Here is a 14,505-nt window from a genome sequence, read left to right as displayed (position 1 = left end):
CAAATCCCTGATCCTTACCACCTATAAGAACAAAGGCAGTTTGTACATTGGAACACCATAACCTGCAAATGACCCTCCTAGTCATACACTATCCTGACTTGGAAATATATCGCCATTTCTTCATCAACACTGGGCCGAAATCTTGGAACACTTGCCCTAACAGCACTGTGGATGTCCCAACGCCAAATCAATTGCAGCTGTTCAAGAATGCAGCTCGCCACCACCATCTCAAGAGCTATAAATATTGGTCTTGCCAGTGTCGCCCATGTTTAATTTAAAAATAAATGCTGCTCTACGTCTGGTCTGCCATCAGAATAAAATAGATATTTGTCAATGTGGTAAACCACATTATTGCATTCTATGTATTGTATTGTGCATGCTGGTGCATGCCTGGGCTTGTCCAGGCTGGCTCCGCTTGTGGCCCCTCCCCTCGGGCTGATGTATAAAAGTGGCAAGTCTCCGCCTCCGACCCAGTTCGAGTCCAGAGGCAGTAGGCTTGCTGTTTAGTGTATTAAAGCCTCAGCTACGTTCATCCCTCGTCGTGTGTTATTGATGGTGTATCAGTCAAATAACTGCTGAGGAAGTCTGAGACTAATGATAATAGCTACTTGGTCAGGCACAGTGGATCTGCTCATATCCCATCTTGCATGTGTGCTTCAAGTAAAGTCATCAGAAAATAGGGGCTTGCAAATAATCTTCATGCTGTCCTTCACACGATGTGAAGCCCGCACAAGTTAAGAGGTTTTCAAATATACAAAATTTGACAAATACACCTGCATTCAGATTTTCCTTGATATCAGTTACTGCTTTAAATAACACAGCCCTGTTTATCCCAGGTGGAGATTTTAAAATGTTTTGAAAAGAATACTCAATCTAAACAGCATACCAGTGTTAACACTCTGAACAATGCTTTTTGGACAGGCTGGCATTCGTAAAAGCAGAACTGATCAAAGTCTCCCTGCACAGTGAGAGATAGAAAAATAACCCTCTGAAATCTGACGATGAAGGAAGCCCCATCAAATTAATGGAGAAAATATCCAATCAATCTCAAGATGAAGAATATTTGTTCTGTTTACGCCAAAAGGAGTAATGAACTGAGCCATAAATTCAGAACGAATATGCAGAATGGATTGGAGACATTGCAAGGCTGTTGTGAAAAATCTGAGGTTCATTCCTCCATTAGGTTGCCAACCTGTTCACTTTCACGAGAAAGATTAATAAAGGAAGAGGGTATCATGGAGTTGCGCAAACTCTCTTTTCAATTATGACATTCCTTACAAACTTTCACAGACGGGTCTATCTCTGTCTTAAAGACACTCTGTGATTTGGCCTCCCCAGCCTTCTGCAGAAATGAGTTCCACAGGTTCACCACTCTCTGACTGAAGAAATTCCTCCTCATCTTTGTTTTAAACGATCGTCCCTTTAGGCTGAGATTGTGTCCTCTGGTTCTAGTTTTTCCCACAAGCGGAAACAACCTCGCCACGTCCACTCTATCCAGGCCTCTCAGTATTCTGTAAGTTTTAATGCGATCCCCTCTCATCCTTCTAAACTCAAGGAACAAAGAAAAGAACAGCACAGGAACACGCCCATCGGCCCTCCAAGCCTTTGCCAATCACGAGGCCCTGACTCGGTCTGGATCCCTCTATTTCCTCCCTAGTCATGTACCCATCCAGATGCCTCTTAAATGTTGCAAATGTGCTTGCGTCCACCACATCCTCTGGCAGCACATTCCAGGCACCCACCACTCTCTGCGTGAAAAACTTAACCCGCACATCTCCCTTAAACTTTCCTCCCCTCACCTTGAACATGTGCCCACTTGTAATTGGCATTTCCACCCTTAGAAAAAGCCTATTCACCCTGTCTATGCCTCTCATAATTTTGTAGACCACTATCAGGTCTCCCCTCAGCCTCCGTCTTTCCAGTGAAAACAATCCTAATTTATTCAACCTCTCCTCATAGCCAACACTCTCGAGACCAGGCAACATCCTGGTGAACCTTCTTTATACTCTCTTCAAAGCTTCCACGTCCTTCTGATAATGTGGTGACCCGAACTGCACGGAATACACCAAATGCGGCCTAATCAACATTTTATATAGCTGCAATATGATTTCCCAACTCTTGTACTCAATGCCCCGGCTAATGAATGCAAGCATGCCATATGTCTTCTTAATCACCTTAGCCACCTGTGTTGCCACTTTTAGGGAACTGTGGTACTGCACGCCCAGATCCCTCTGTATCTTAACATCCCTAAGGGTTCTGCCATTTACAGTATAATTCGTACCTAGATTTGATCCTCCAAAATGCATCACCTCGCATTTGTCCGGATTAAACTTCCGCACCTTTGTGGGCGGCCCGACACCAGAGTGGTTCACGCCACTCCGTCCCGCCGGGACCCCCCGCCCCACCGGGTAGGGGAGAATCCCGCCCAAGGCCTTCCCCGTACAAAACCATGCTGCCTGTCACCAACTAATCCATTTTCCTCCAAATGTGCATTTATCTTGTATCCTCAGTATCTTTTCCAAATGCTTCCCCACCACTGATGTTAGGCTCACAGGCCTATAATTTGCTGGATTATCCCAGCTTCCTTCCTTAAACAAGGGAACAACATTGGCTATTCTCCAGTGCTCTGGAACCTCGCCTGTGGTCAAAGAGGATGTGAAGATATCTGTTAAGGCCTCAGCTATTTCTCCCCTTGCCTCCCGCAGTAACCAGGGATAGATCCCATCTGGCCCGGGAACTTGTCTACCTTAATGCAATTTAGGATACTCAACACTTCCTCCTGTGATATATTTGACATTCTCAAAAGCGTTCACATACCTATCCCTGACCTCAACGTCCATCATGTTCTTCTCCCTGGTGAATACCGATACAAAGTACTCATTATGGATTTCACTCACTTCCTGTGGTTCTACACATATCTTCCCTCCATTGTCCTTGAGTGGGCCTGCTCATTCATTGATACCCTCTTGCTCCTAATATATGCATAAAAAGCCTTGGGAGTCTCCTTAACCATGTTTGCTAAAGACATTTCATGGCCCCTAATAGTCCTCCCAATTCCATGTTTTAGTTCCTTCCTACTTTCTCTGTACTCCTCAAGGGATTCATCAGTTTTTAGAGGCCTAGACCTATCGTATGCTTTCTTTTTCCTTTTGGCTAAGCTTACAATTTCCCTTGTCATCCATGGTTCCCGAATCCTGCCATTTCTATCCTTCATTTTAGCGGGGACATGCCTGTCAAAGAACAAAGAACAAAGCAAACTGCAGCACAGGAACTGGCCCTTCGGCCCTCCAAGCCTACACCGACCATGCTGCCCATCTGAACTACAACCCCCTACCCTTCCGGTACCATATCCCTCTATCCCATCCTATTCATGTATTTGTCAAGATGTCCCTTAAAAGTCACTATCGTATCTGCTTCTACCACCTCCCCTGGCAGAGAGTTCCAGGCACCCACCACCCTCTGTGTAAAAAACCTGCCTCATACATCTCCTTTAAACCTTGCCCCTTAAACCTATGCCACTAGTAATTGACTCTTCCACCCTGGGAAAAACCTTCTGACTATCCACTCTGTCCATGCCCCTCATAATCTTGTTGACTTCTATCAGGTCGCCCCTCAACCTCCATCATTCCAGTGAGAACAAACCATGTTCCTCCAACCTCTCCTCGTAGCTAATGTCCTCCATACCAGGCAACATCCTGGTGAATCTATTCTCTACCCTCTCTAAAGTCTCCACATCCTTCTGGTAGTGTGGCGACCAGAACTGAACAATGATCCTGCACTTCAATCAACTGGCCTTTAAAAGCCTCCCACATGTCAGACATGGATTTGCCCTCAAATAGCTGCTCCCAATTCACATTCCCTAGTTCCTGTCTAATTTGGATGTTTTTGGCCCTCACCAATTAAGCACCCTCACCCATCAGCCACTCTTGTCCTTACACGATGACTCAAAGTCTTATGGAATTATGGTCGCTAAGCCCAATACGAAGTCTAGGATGGTCTCCTCCCTGGTTGGATTGTCAACATACTGTATCAAAAAGCCCTCCTGGACACATCTAACTAATTGCTCTCCATCCCAGCCCCTAACTGTAAGGGATTCCCAGTCAATATGGGGGAAGTTAAAGTCGCCCATCACAACTACCCTGATTTTTTCACACAAGGTCAGACTACACAACTGCACCGCTGTCTCCTGTGGGCTGTTGGGACGTCTATAGTACACTCTCAACATTGTGATTTCACCCTTCTTATTCCTGAGCTCCACCCATAAGATCAACCAAGATCGCTCCAATGTGTCGTCCTTAACACTGCTGTGATCAGCTCCCTAATCAGCATTGCAACTCCGCCACCTCTTTTGATTCCCCTTCTATCCCGTCTAAAACAACGATATCCCGGAATGTTAAGCTGCCAGTCTTGTCCCTCCTTTAATTACATCATAGTTCCATGCAGTAATCCAGGCTCTCAGGCCATCTGTTTTATCTGTTATACTTCTTGCAATGAAGCAAATGCAGCCAGATCTACAGTCCCGCTGAGCCCTGCGACTTCCCTCTGCCTGCTCTTACTCTGCGCTATGATTATCTCAATCTCACTACTCACTGGCCTGCTGTTCTGGTTCCCACCCCCATGCCACACTAGTTTAAACCCTCCCGAACAGCAATAGCAAACTTTCCACCCAGGATATTGGTGCCCCTCCAGTTCAGGTGCAACACATCCTTCTTGTACAGGTCCCACCTTCCGCAGAAGACACCCCAGTGATCCATATATCTAAAGCCCTCCCTCCTATACCAGCTCTTTGCCACGTGTTCAACTGTACTATCTCCCTTTTCCAAGCCTTACGTGGCACGGGGAGTAATCCTGAGATTTGTACCCAAGAGGTCTTGCATTTTAGCTCCCCACCTAACTCCCTGAATTGCCTTCGCAGGACCTCTTCCCTCTTCCTGTACTCCGAGTACAGACCTAGAGTTCTCAACTGCTCCTCATATGCCAAGTCCTTCATTCCAGGTGTTCGCCTCCGCCGGTGTGATGCAAGACTAGTGGGAATCACTACAGGTTTCCTGGCAGTGCTGGGACGGAGCCTCTAGAGAACCCCACAGCGGAGGGTGGGGGGTCCCATTATAGAACAACAAAGAACAAAGAAATGTACAGCACAGGAACAGGCCCTTCGGCCCTCCAAGCCCGTGCCGACCATGCTGCCCGACTAAACTACAATCTTCTACACTTCCTGGGTCCGTATCCCTCTATTCCCATCCTATTCATGTATTTGTCAAGATGCCCGTTAAATGTCATCATCGTTAAGGGGGGAGCGGGCATGATGGGGGAGGGGTCGGATATTGATGTTGCCGACGATGAGAGGTCATGAATTTGTCAGGTCACTTTAATGCCTGCATGGTGTGGGGGGCAGGGATGAGGGGTTTGCCCCTCTGTGTTCTTGGGTGGGGGTGTTCCCATTGTCTACCGGGGATCCCAATATCTGTGAGAGGTTGGCTGGGGAAGTGGGACCTTTGCTTTGACATTGAGATTCGGGCACGTGTTAAAATTGCCACCCTGATCTCTGCAGAGCTGGGATAACCAGCTCTATCAGGCCCCGCCCTGCCAGAGTGATTGTGCAAAACATGCTCCCCTGTTTTTTTCTGGCAACATGTGAGCAGATCTGGAGTGAAAACGTGGCTGTGTTTCTAGGGAAAAACAGGTGGTTTTCAGTCAGAACCTGATACTTTGGGGTGGCATGGTGGGGCCTGGTTATCACTGCTGCCTCATGGCGCCGAGGACCCGGGTTCGATCCTGGCCCCAGGTCACTGTCTGTGTGGAGTTTGCACATTCTCCCTCGTGTCTACATGGATCCCACCCCCACAACTCAAAGATGTGCACGGTAGGTAGACTGGCCACGCTAAATCGCCCCTTAATTGGAAAAAAATAATCGAGCACTCTAAATTTGTAAAAAAAAAAGAACCTGACACTTTTGAGGAAAACTCCACCCAACGAGTCAACAACTCTAGTTGCGTGTTAGCACCAGCACAGAAACAATGGACAGAACTGCCTCCTTCTGTGTCACAATTCTTATGATTCAGATCCAGTAGGTGTCACTTCTGCTGTATCGTGCAGAGTCTGACAAAGGAACACCTCTTTACATGACTCCTAGCATAAGGAAAAGACAGATTTCAGGAAGAGCAGATGTGGCCTGAAGGGATATAATTATTGTAATCATCTTTACTAAAACATACAAACTTGACAGCTTTGAAACCATTACATGAATAAGACACAGCAACAAGATAGTAAGACTTTATGTTCTTGACTCGCCAGCACTGGACTATCACTATCAATGCGTTTAGTGATGCATTACATTGCATCAGCTAAATGTGCATACAGAAGCTTTCTATCTTTACAATTCTATTGGTGACAACAGTAGTTATTGTACAGATGACAGGCATCATATATAAGACACATGTCAACTCCTGTGTCTTAATCATATATCATTGCAAATCAGGGGCGGGATTCTCCGCAATCGGCGCGATGTCCGCCGACCGGCGCCAAAAATGGCGCGAATCAGTCCGGCATCACGCCGCCCCAAAGGTGCGGAATTCTCCGCATCTTGAGAGGCCGAGCCCTCACCTTGAGGGGCTAGGCCCGCTCCGGACTGATTTCCACCCCGCCAGCTGGCGGGAAAGGCCTTTGGTGCCAACATTTCAAATGCTTAATGGTAAACTGTGGACTATTTAACTGATAACCATAGATTGGTTCGTTATGTTTATTTGTTCATGCTCTGTAGATGTTCAGTTGTTGATTCCCTATGCGCAATGGTCAGAATCAAAAAATATTCATCATTAAGTGTACTAAGAAAGCATTGTGATGTAGATATGTCTGTGTGCGCTTGCTGTCAACTTTATTGATCATACATTCCTATGCTTGCAGTGGAATAGTCCCCTGCAAATGTGTCACAAATTTATTACACCCCGCTGCCTGTGTCTGTTTATTTGGGAGATTTCCTGGGTCTGCGATGGCCAAAAGAACTGTGTGGACTGGATATAGCCTTCCCCCACTGATGGCAAAAGGCCATTCAACATTCCACAGTGCTATTACAGGCGGAAACCCTTGGACTGCATGTGGTGAATGTATTATGGCAACCATTCACCACTGTATTACATTACATTACATTGTACTATGTTGATGCCCTTGTGGGCTCCACCTATGGACCATTACATAGTATCATGTTGGTGCCTTTGTGGGCTCTGCCCCTGGCTCCGCCCCCTCAGGGGAGGTATATAGATCTGCTGCCTGCAGGCGGCTCTCAGTACACAGCAGTCGCAGGCAGGCACAGTTCTAGCTGATTAAAACCACTGTTCACTTCAACTCTCCGTCTTGTGTGAATTGATGGTCGCATCAATTTAATCAGCTACAACATCGCAATGGAAGCAGCCTTCAAACCTGATTGACTAGAACTCGACCCACAGGCCGCTGAAGCCAAAGAGATTTTTTCACACTGGCTCCGCTGTTTTGAGGCCTACCTCGCCGCCTCCTCCTCGCCCTCCGTCACCGAGGAACCGAAACTGAGTCTCTTCCATTCCCGGGTGAGCCACAGTATCTCCGTGCAGATCGAGGAAGCGACCGCGTCTGCAGACGCGGTCGCAATCCTGAAAAGGCAGGACGTGAGGCCGGTGAACGAAGTGTTAGCGCGGCATCTCCTCACCACTCGGCGTCAACACCCCGGAGAATCGCTTGAGGAATACCTACGTGACCAGAAAGTACTCGCGCGGAACTGCAACTACAAGGACATCACGGCCTCACACCATATGAAACTCGCCGTCCGGGACACCTATGTGGCTGGAGTCCGGTCCAACTACGTCAGACAGCGCTTGCTCGAAAAGGGCGCCCTCGACCTAGAAGAGACGGTAAAACTATCCACCTCCTTAGAAGTAGCTTTCCAGAGCCTCACGCTTTCCCCTCCGACCACGCGACCCCCCTCATGGACACCCGACCAGAGGGTGCCCCAGGCCTGTACCGCATGGCTGCCCGCCCAACCCGGGGGACTGCCCTGCTATTTCTGCGGCCAGCACCAGCACCCCAGGCAGCCTTGTCCAGTTTGGAACACAACCTGTAGCGACTGCGACAAGAAAGGACACTTTGCCAAAGCTTGACTGGCCAGATCCAAAACCTCTAAATCACAGGCCCGACTTTCAGACTCACAGGCCAGCAGACACCGCAGCGTGGCTGCGTGCCTGCCGGCACGGCCCCCTCCGAACGCGTCATCTGCCTCGTGCTGTCCGGGGGACAGCCATTTTTGACTCTACCCAACACATGCGACTCATGGGGGCCGCCATCTTGGCTGCCATCTCCCACACGGTCCGCCATGTGCGACTCATGGGGGCCCCCATTTTGGCCACCATCTTCATCACCGCCCGACACGTGTGACCGACGGGGGCAGCCATCTTGGGACCACCCCACCACCTCCGACCGCGCCGGCTACCCGCAACTCAGCGCGGTCACCCTCGACCAGTCACACCCCAAGCACCTCAGGAACTCGATGATGACCGTCTGGGTCAATGGGCACGAAACGCCCTGCCTGTTTGACTCCGGGAGCACGGAGAGCTTCGTACATCCAGACACGGTAAGGCGCTGTTCTCTCCAAATTTCCCCCACATTCCAAACAATCTCCCTCGCTTCCGGATCGCATTCAGTGCAGATCCGGGGATACTGTGTCGCGAACCTCGAATACAGGGCGCCGAGTACGCCAATTTTAAACTATATGTCCTCCCCGATCTCTGCGCTCCTCTCCTGTTGGGACTGGCCTTCCAGTGCAACCTCAGGAGCCTGACCCTGAAGTTCGGCCGGACCCTATCCCCTCTCACCCTATGTCGCCTCACGACCCTAAAGGTCGACCCTCCCCCGCTCTTCGCGAACCTCACCGCCGACTGTAAACCCGTCGTCACTAGGAGCAGGCGATACAGTATCCAGGACAGGACTTTTATCAAGTCCGACGTCCAGCGGCTCTTGAGGGAGGGGATCATCGAGGCCAGTAATAGACCCTGAAGAGCCCAGGTGGTGGTCATCAGGACCGGGGAGAAGAACCGGATGGGTTAGACTCCAGCCAAACCATAAACCGGTACACGCATCTCGATGCATACCCCCTTCCCCGGATAGCGGACATGGTGAATCAGATTGCACACTACCAGGTGTTCTCCACGATAGATCTGAAGTCCGCATACCACCAGCTCCCAATCCGCCCGGAAGACCGGCACTACACGGCCTTTGAGGCAGACGGCCGCCTCTTCCACTTCCTCCGGGTCCCCTTTGGCATCATCAACGGGGTCTCGGTCCTCCAAAGAACGATGGACCGAATGGTGGTCCAGTACGGGCTGCGGGCCACATTTCCGTACTTGAACAATGTCACCATCTGCGGCCATGATCAGCAGGACCACGACGCCAACCTTCAGAAGTTTCTCCAAACCGCCCAAGCCCTCAACCTCACTTATAACAAGGAGAAATGCGTTTTCCGCACAACCCGACTGGCCATCCTCAGTTATGTCATGGAAAACGGAGTCCTAGGGCCCGACCCTGACCACATGCGCCCCCTCCTGCAACTCCCCCTCCCCCACTGCCCCAAGGCCCTGAAAAGATGCCTCGGGTTCTTTTCGTATTATGCCCGGTCCCCAACTATGCGGAATTGCCCGCCCACTGATCAAAGCCACCATCTTCCCACTGATGACTGAGGCCCGCCAGGCCTTCAGCCGCATCAAGGCAGATATTGCCAAAGCCGCAATGCGCGCGGTGGACGAGTCCATCCTCTTCCAGGTGGAGCGCGACGTGTCAGAAGTCGTCCTCGCCACTAGCCTTAATCAGGCAGGCAGGCCTGGAGCCTTTTTCTCCCGTACCCTCAACGTCTCCAAGATTCGACACCTCTCAGTCGAAAAAGAAGCTCAAGCCATTGTGGAAGCTGCGCGGCATTGGCGGCACTACCTCACTGGTAGGAGGTTCACCCTCGTCACCGACCAACGGTCGGTAGCCTTCATGTTCGACAATACACAGCGGGGCCAGATCAAGAAAGAGAAAATCTTGAGGTGCAGGATCGAACTCTTCACCTATAATTACAATATCGTGTATCGTCCTGGGAAGCTCATGAGCCCCCAGATGCCCTGTCCCGCAGCACATGCGCCAGCACGTAAAATGACCGACTCTGGGCCACCCACAACGATCTCTGTCACCCGGCTTCTCCACTACATCAAGGCCCGCAACCTGCCCTACTCCACCGAGGAGGTCAGGGCCATGACCAGGGACTGCCAAGTCTGCGCAGAGTGTAAGTCCCACTTCTATCGACCAGATAAGGCCCACCTGGTGAAGGCATCCCGGCCCTTTGAATGCCTCAGCATCGACTTCAAAGGGCCCCTCCCCTCTACCGACCGCAACGCATACTTTCTCAACGTCGTTGACGAGTACTCCCGTTTCCCCTTTGCAATCCCCTGCCCCAACATGACCGCGGCCACTGTCATTAAGGCCCTGCATAGCATCTTCACCCTGTTCGGTTACCCCACTTACGTCCACAGTGACCGGGCCTCTTCGTTTATGAGCGACGAACTGCGTCAGTACCTGCTTGGCAAGGGCATCGTCTCGAGCAGGACTACCAGTTACAACCCCCGGGGAAACGGACAGGTGAAGAGGGAGAATGCGACGATATGGAAGGCTGTCCTCCTGGTCCGACGGTCCAGGAGTCTCCCAGTTTCCCGCTGGCAGGAGGACCTGCTCCACTCCATTAGGTCACTCCTTTGCACAGCCACGAACGAGACCCCTCATGACCGCCTATTTGTTTCCTGGCTGACGACACCGGGACCTGCACTCCTCCGAAAACACGTGAGGAGCCATAAGTCTGACCCCCTGGTCAAGAGGGTCCAGCTCCTTCACACCAACCCCCAGTATGTCTATGTGGCGCACCACAACGGCCGACAAGATACAGTCACCCTCCGGGACCTGGCCCCCACAGGTTTCTCAACGACCATCACCTACCCCCCCCCGCCCCCCCCAACCCTACACCGAACATCGCCCCCACCACTGCATGGCCTACATCTCCCCTCCGACACCCCCTACCCCCCATCGCCGACCTACAGGGGTGAAGCTCCAGAAGACAAGCTCCCAGAGTCAACGCCCGTGCCTGCAGCGACGAGTTCAACACCCGTGCCTGCAGCGACGAGTTCAACACCCGTGCCTGCAGCGACGAGTTCAACACCTGTGCCCGCAGCGACGGGTTCAACACCCGTGCCCGCAGCAACGGGTTCAACACCCGTGCCTGCAGCGACGAGTTCAACACCTGTGCCCGCAGCGACGAGTTCAACACCCGTGCCTGCAGCGACGAGTTCAACACCTGTGCCCGCAGCGACGGGTTCAACACACGTGCCCGCAGCAACGGGTTCAACACCCGTGCCTGCAGCGACGAGTTCAACACCTGTGCCCGCAGCGACGGGTTCAACACCCGTGCCCGCAGCAACGGGTTCAACACCCGTGCCTGCAGCGACGAGTTCAACACCTGTGCCCGCAGCGACGAGTTCAACACCCGTGCCTGCAGCGACGAGTTCAACACCTGTGCCCGCAGCGACGGGTTCAACACACGTGCCCGCAGCAACGGGTTCAACACCCGTGCCCGCAGCAACGGGTTCAACACCCATGCCCGCAGTGACGAGTTCAACACCCGTGCCCGCAGCGACGAGTTCAACACCCGTGCCCGCAGCGACGAGTTCAACACCCGTTCACGCAGCGAGACCAGAGCTCGGGCGATCGCAGCGAACGATCAAGGCGCCGGACAGACTCAACCTGTGAGCCACTTCACCCCCGCTGGACTTCAATTTTTTAACAGGGGGTGAATGTGGTGAATATATTACGGTAACCATTCACCACTGTATTACATTACATTACATTGTACTATGTTGATGCCCTTGTGGGCTCCACCTATGGACCATTGTATTAATTACATTACATTGTATCATGTTGGTGCCCTTGTGGGCTCTGCCCCTGACTCCGCCCCCTTGGGGGAGGTATATAGATCTGCTGCCTGCAGGCGGCTCTCAGTACAGAGCAGTCGCAGGCAGGCACAGTTCTAGCTGATTAAAACCACTGTCCACTTCAGCTCTCCGTCTCGTGTGAATTGATGGTCGCATCACTGCACAATATTTGGGAGAAGTTCCTGGCCAGGGTAAAGCAGGAACTGCAACTTTCACCTTGTCACATTTTCAGCAGCAAAATGGCATGGCTAGAATTTTTATTCAGCGTGTCCAAGCTTCTCTTCGCAGGTCAGATGTGCACCATTAACCCTGTAAATCAATGTTCTCACTGCCCTACTTATATCTCATATTGCAAATGCAAACAGGTCTGAGTGTTTTAATTTAGAATTAGCCCACCAAGGAGGCGACAGCCCTTTTCAAACCTCCACACCACAAACTCAAACATAAAATGTACTGGAATGGTACCACCGTGCCAGGTTCCAGTTACATGTAGACAAACCGTGGTTCTTATTAGAGTAGAGAAAGTTAAAGGAAAATTTGATTAAAGTGTTCTGAGTAAATAAAGGGAAATTGTTTCTCGTGACAGAAGAATTTTTAATCAGAGGATACAGATTTAAGGTGCTTGGCACAACTTCAGAGGCAACATGAGGAAAATATTTTTGAAGTCGCAAATTATTATAGGGCCATAATTGCTGAGCTCCGGGGCAGCATTCTGGGTGGTACCCCAAAGATGCACTGAGGAACCCTCCCAAACGTTCCCAGATAAGGATTGCAAGGCAGTTGCCTGGAAAGTTCAAACTTCCTTTGGGCAATTGCCTGCACTGGGAACCATACAATAACCCGACTTGAATTGCAAACTTCAGATAGTTCCGGCTGTCATACAGTAATAGTTACCCAGAAAAAAATTAGGAGAATTAAAACCACTTGCAGCTTCTGGATAACTATTGTAATGATCTCTCTCACCCCATGACTATACATGGTACCCCCACGCCCCAAACTCGACCTATCCAATAGGGTATGTAACTCTCCAACAGACACCCTACCTCTCCAAAGGGTGCCCTACTTCTCTAAATAACTCCAGCAGCTTTAGACCTTCTCCTGAACAGTGTAAAGCCCATATGTCAGAGGTGGGCAACCTGTGGCCCAGGGGCAGCCCATCAGGGTTTTGAATGCAGCCCACGAGACATTTTGTTGACCGATGCCCACGTCAACAATTGTCACATTCCTCTGGTTTCCGTCCACGTAGCTCTTTTCCTACCGGTATGACTGAAGTGATATGCACTTGAAGCAAGGGCAAGTAAAGTGAGGTGCGCGCTGGTTGCTCACAACATTGACTGTGAGAGCCGTGCGTTCCCTCTGCATTCAATCAAGAGTAAATATTTATTTTGTTTTTACCAATTGATGTTGATGACAGTTATATTAATATATAAACGATTAAGCATTTTCTATAACTCGTTATGAAATATCTAGCATGTATTAAATGTACTTAATCTTATTCATTGGCTCATGGTTAGTGAACAAGCCTGATTTCAATCTTGTGCCCACTGAGATGAAGGAGGGCCACTTATACGGCCCACTCACTGGCCGAGGTTTCCCATCATTCCTGTTTTAGACAACCAACTAATGAAAAATGGATCTGTTTGATGGCAGCTGCACTCTAACTTGTGCAGTTGACAATGTCAACCAGCTCAAACTGCAACCTTGCCCCCATTCCCATCCCTGGAAAAACTGTGGGTACCAGGTTCAGGGGCAGGGCTTCCTGAATTGTATCATCTTTGTCATTTTGACTTTGTCAGAGATCCTCTCCGTCTTTACAAAAATTCAAGCCTGAGCGTCTTATAATAAACAAACTGGCTATTCTTCATTCTCAATTTCAGCTTGCCAGTAGGAAAGCTGACAAGAAACTCCCCGAGGCCAAAACAAAAAGGCAAAGTGCCATTGGATAGTGGGATGTTTCTCGGCGCTGCAGCCGCCGAAAAATACCCTGCCAAACGTGCCCGACAGTGGACTTAGTTTGATGTCCGTTGAATCGTGCCCTGTGGTCATGACCCTTCTGAAGGGCCGTAAACCACGATTCCTTGTAAAACTGGCCCGACTCCATGAACATTTTGGGGGACTAAGAAATGCCTATCCCCCACAACGGAGTGCAGTGTGTGGGCTTGCGAACTACGCCAGCCCACACCCTTAAACTGTGCTGGCAAAATTTGGGAGCGCTGGGGATGGTGCCTGGAATCCTGGAATCGGGACCCAGTTGCCATTTAAAAAAAAGATTTTTCCAATTAATGGACAATTTAGCGTGGCCAATCCACCTACCCTGCATCTATTTGGGTTGTGGGAGTCAGACCCATGCAGACATGGGGGGAATGTACAAACTCCACATGGATAGTGACCCGGGGCTGGGATCAATCCTGAGTCCTCGGTGCCATGAGGCAACAGTGCTAACCGCTGCGCCACTGTGCCATCCTGAATTGCCATTTTTAAAGGTTTACAGAGTCCCCTCGGCTCTGTAAAAAATTCAGACCAATGTCTT

General features: G+C 50.4%; 1 protein-coding gene across 3 annotated transcripts in view; it reads right to left on the bottom strand.

Moving 5' to 3' along the window:
- Window positions 1-14,505, bottom strand: part of kalrna (kalirin RhoGEF kinase a) — a 1,210,365-nt gene that overhangs the window by 553,753 nt on the left and 642,107 nt on the right. The gene's annotated exons all lie outside the window — the stretch shown is intronic.

This window comes from Scyliorhinus torazame, chromosome 2, assembly GCF_047496885.1.
Source record: "Scyliorhinus torazame isolate Kashiwa2021f chromosome 2, sScyTor2.1, whole genome shotgun sequence".
Classification (NCBI taxonomy): domain Eukaryota; kingdom Metazoa; phylum Chordata; class Chondrichthyes; order Carcharhiniformes; family Scyliorhinidae; genus Scyliorhinus; species Scyliorhinus torazame.
This window is presented reverse-complemented; position numbering and strand designations above follow the sequence as displayed.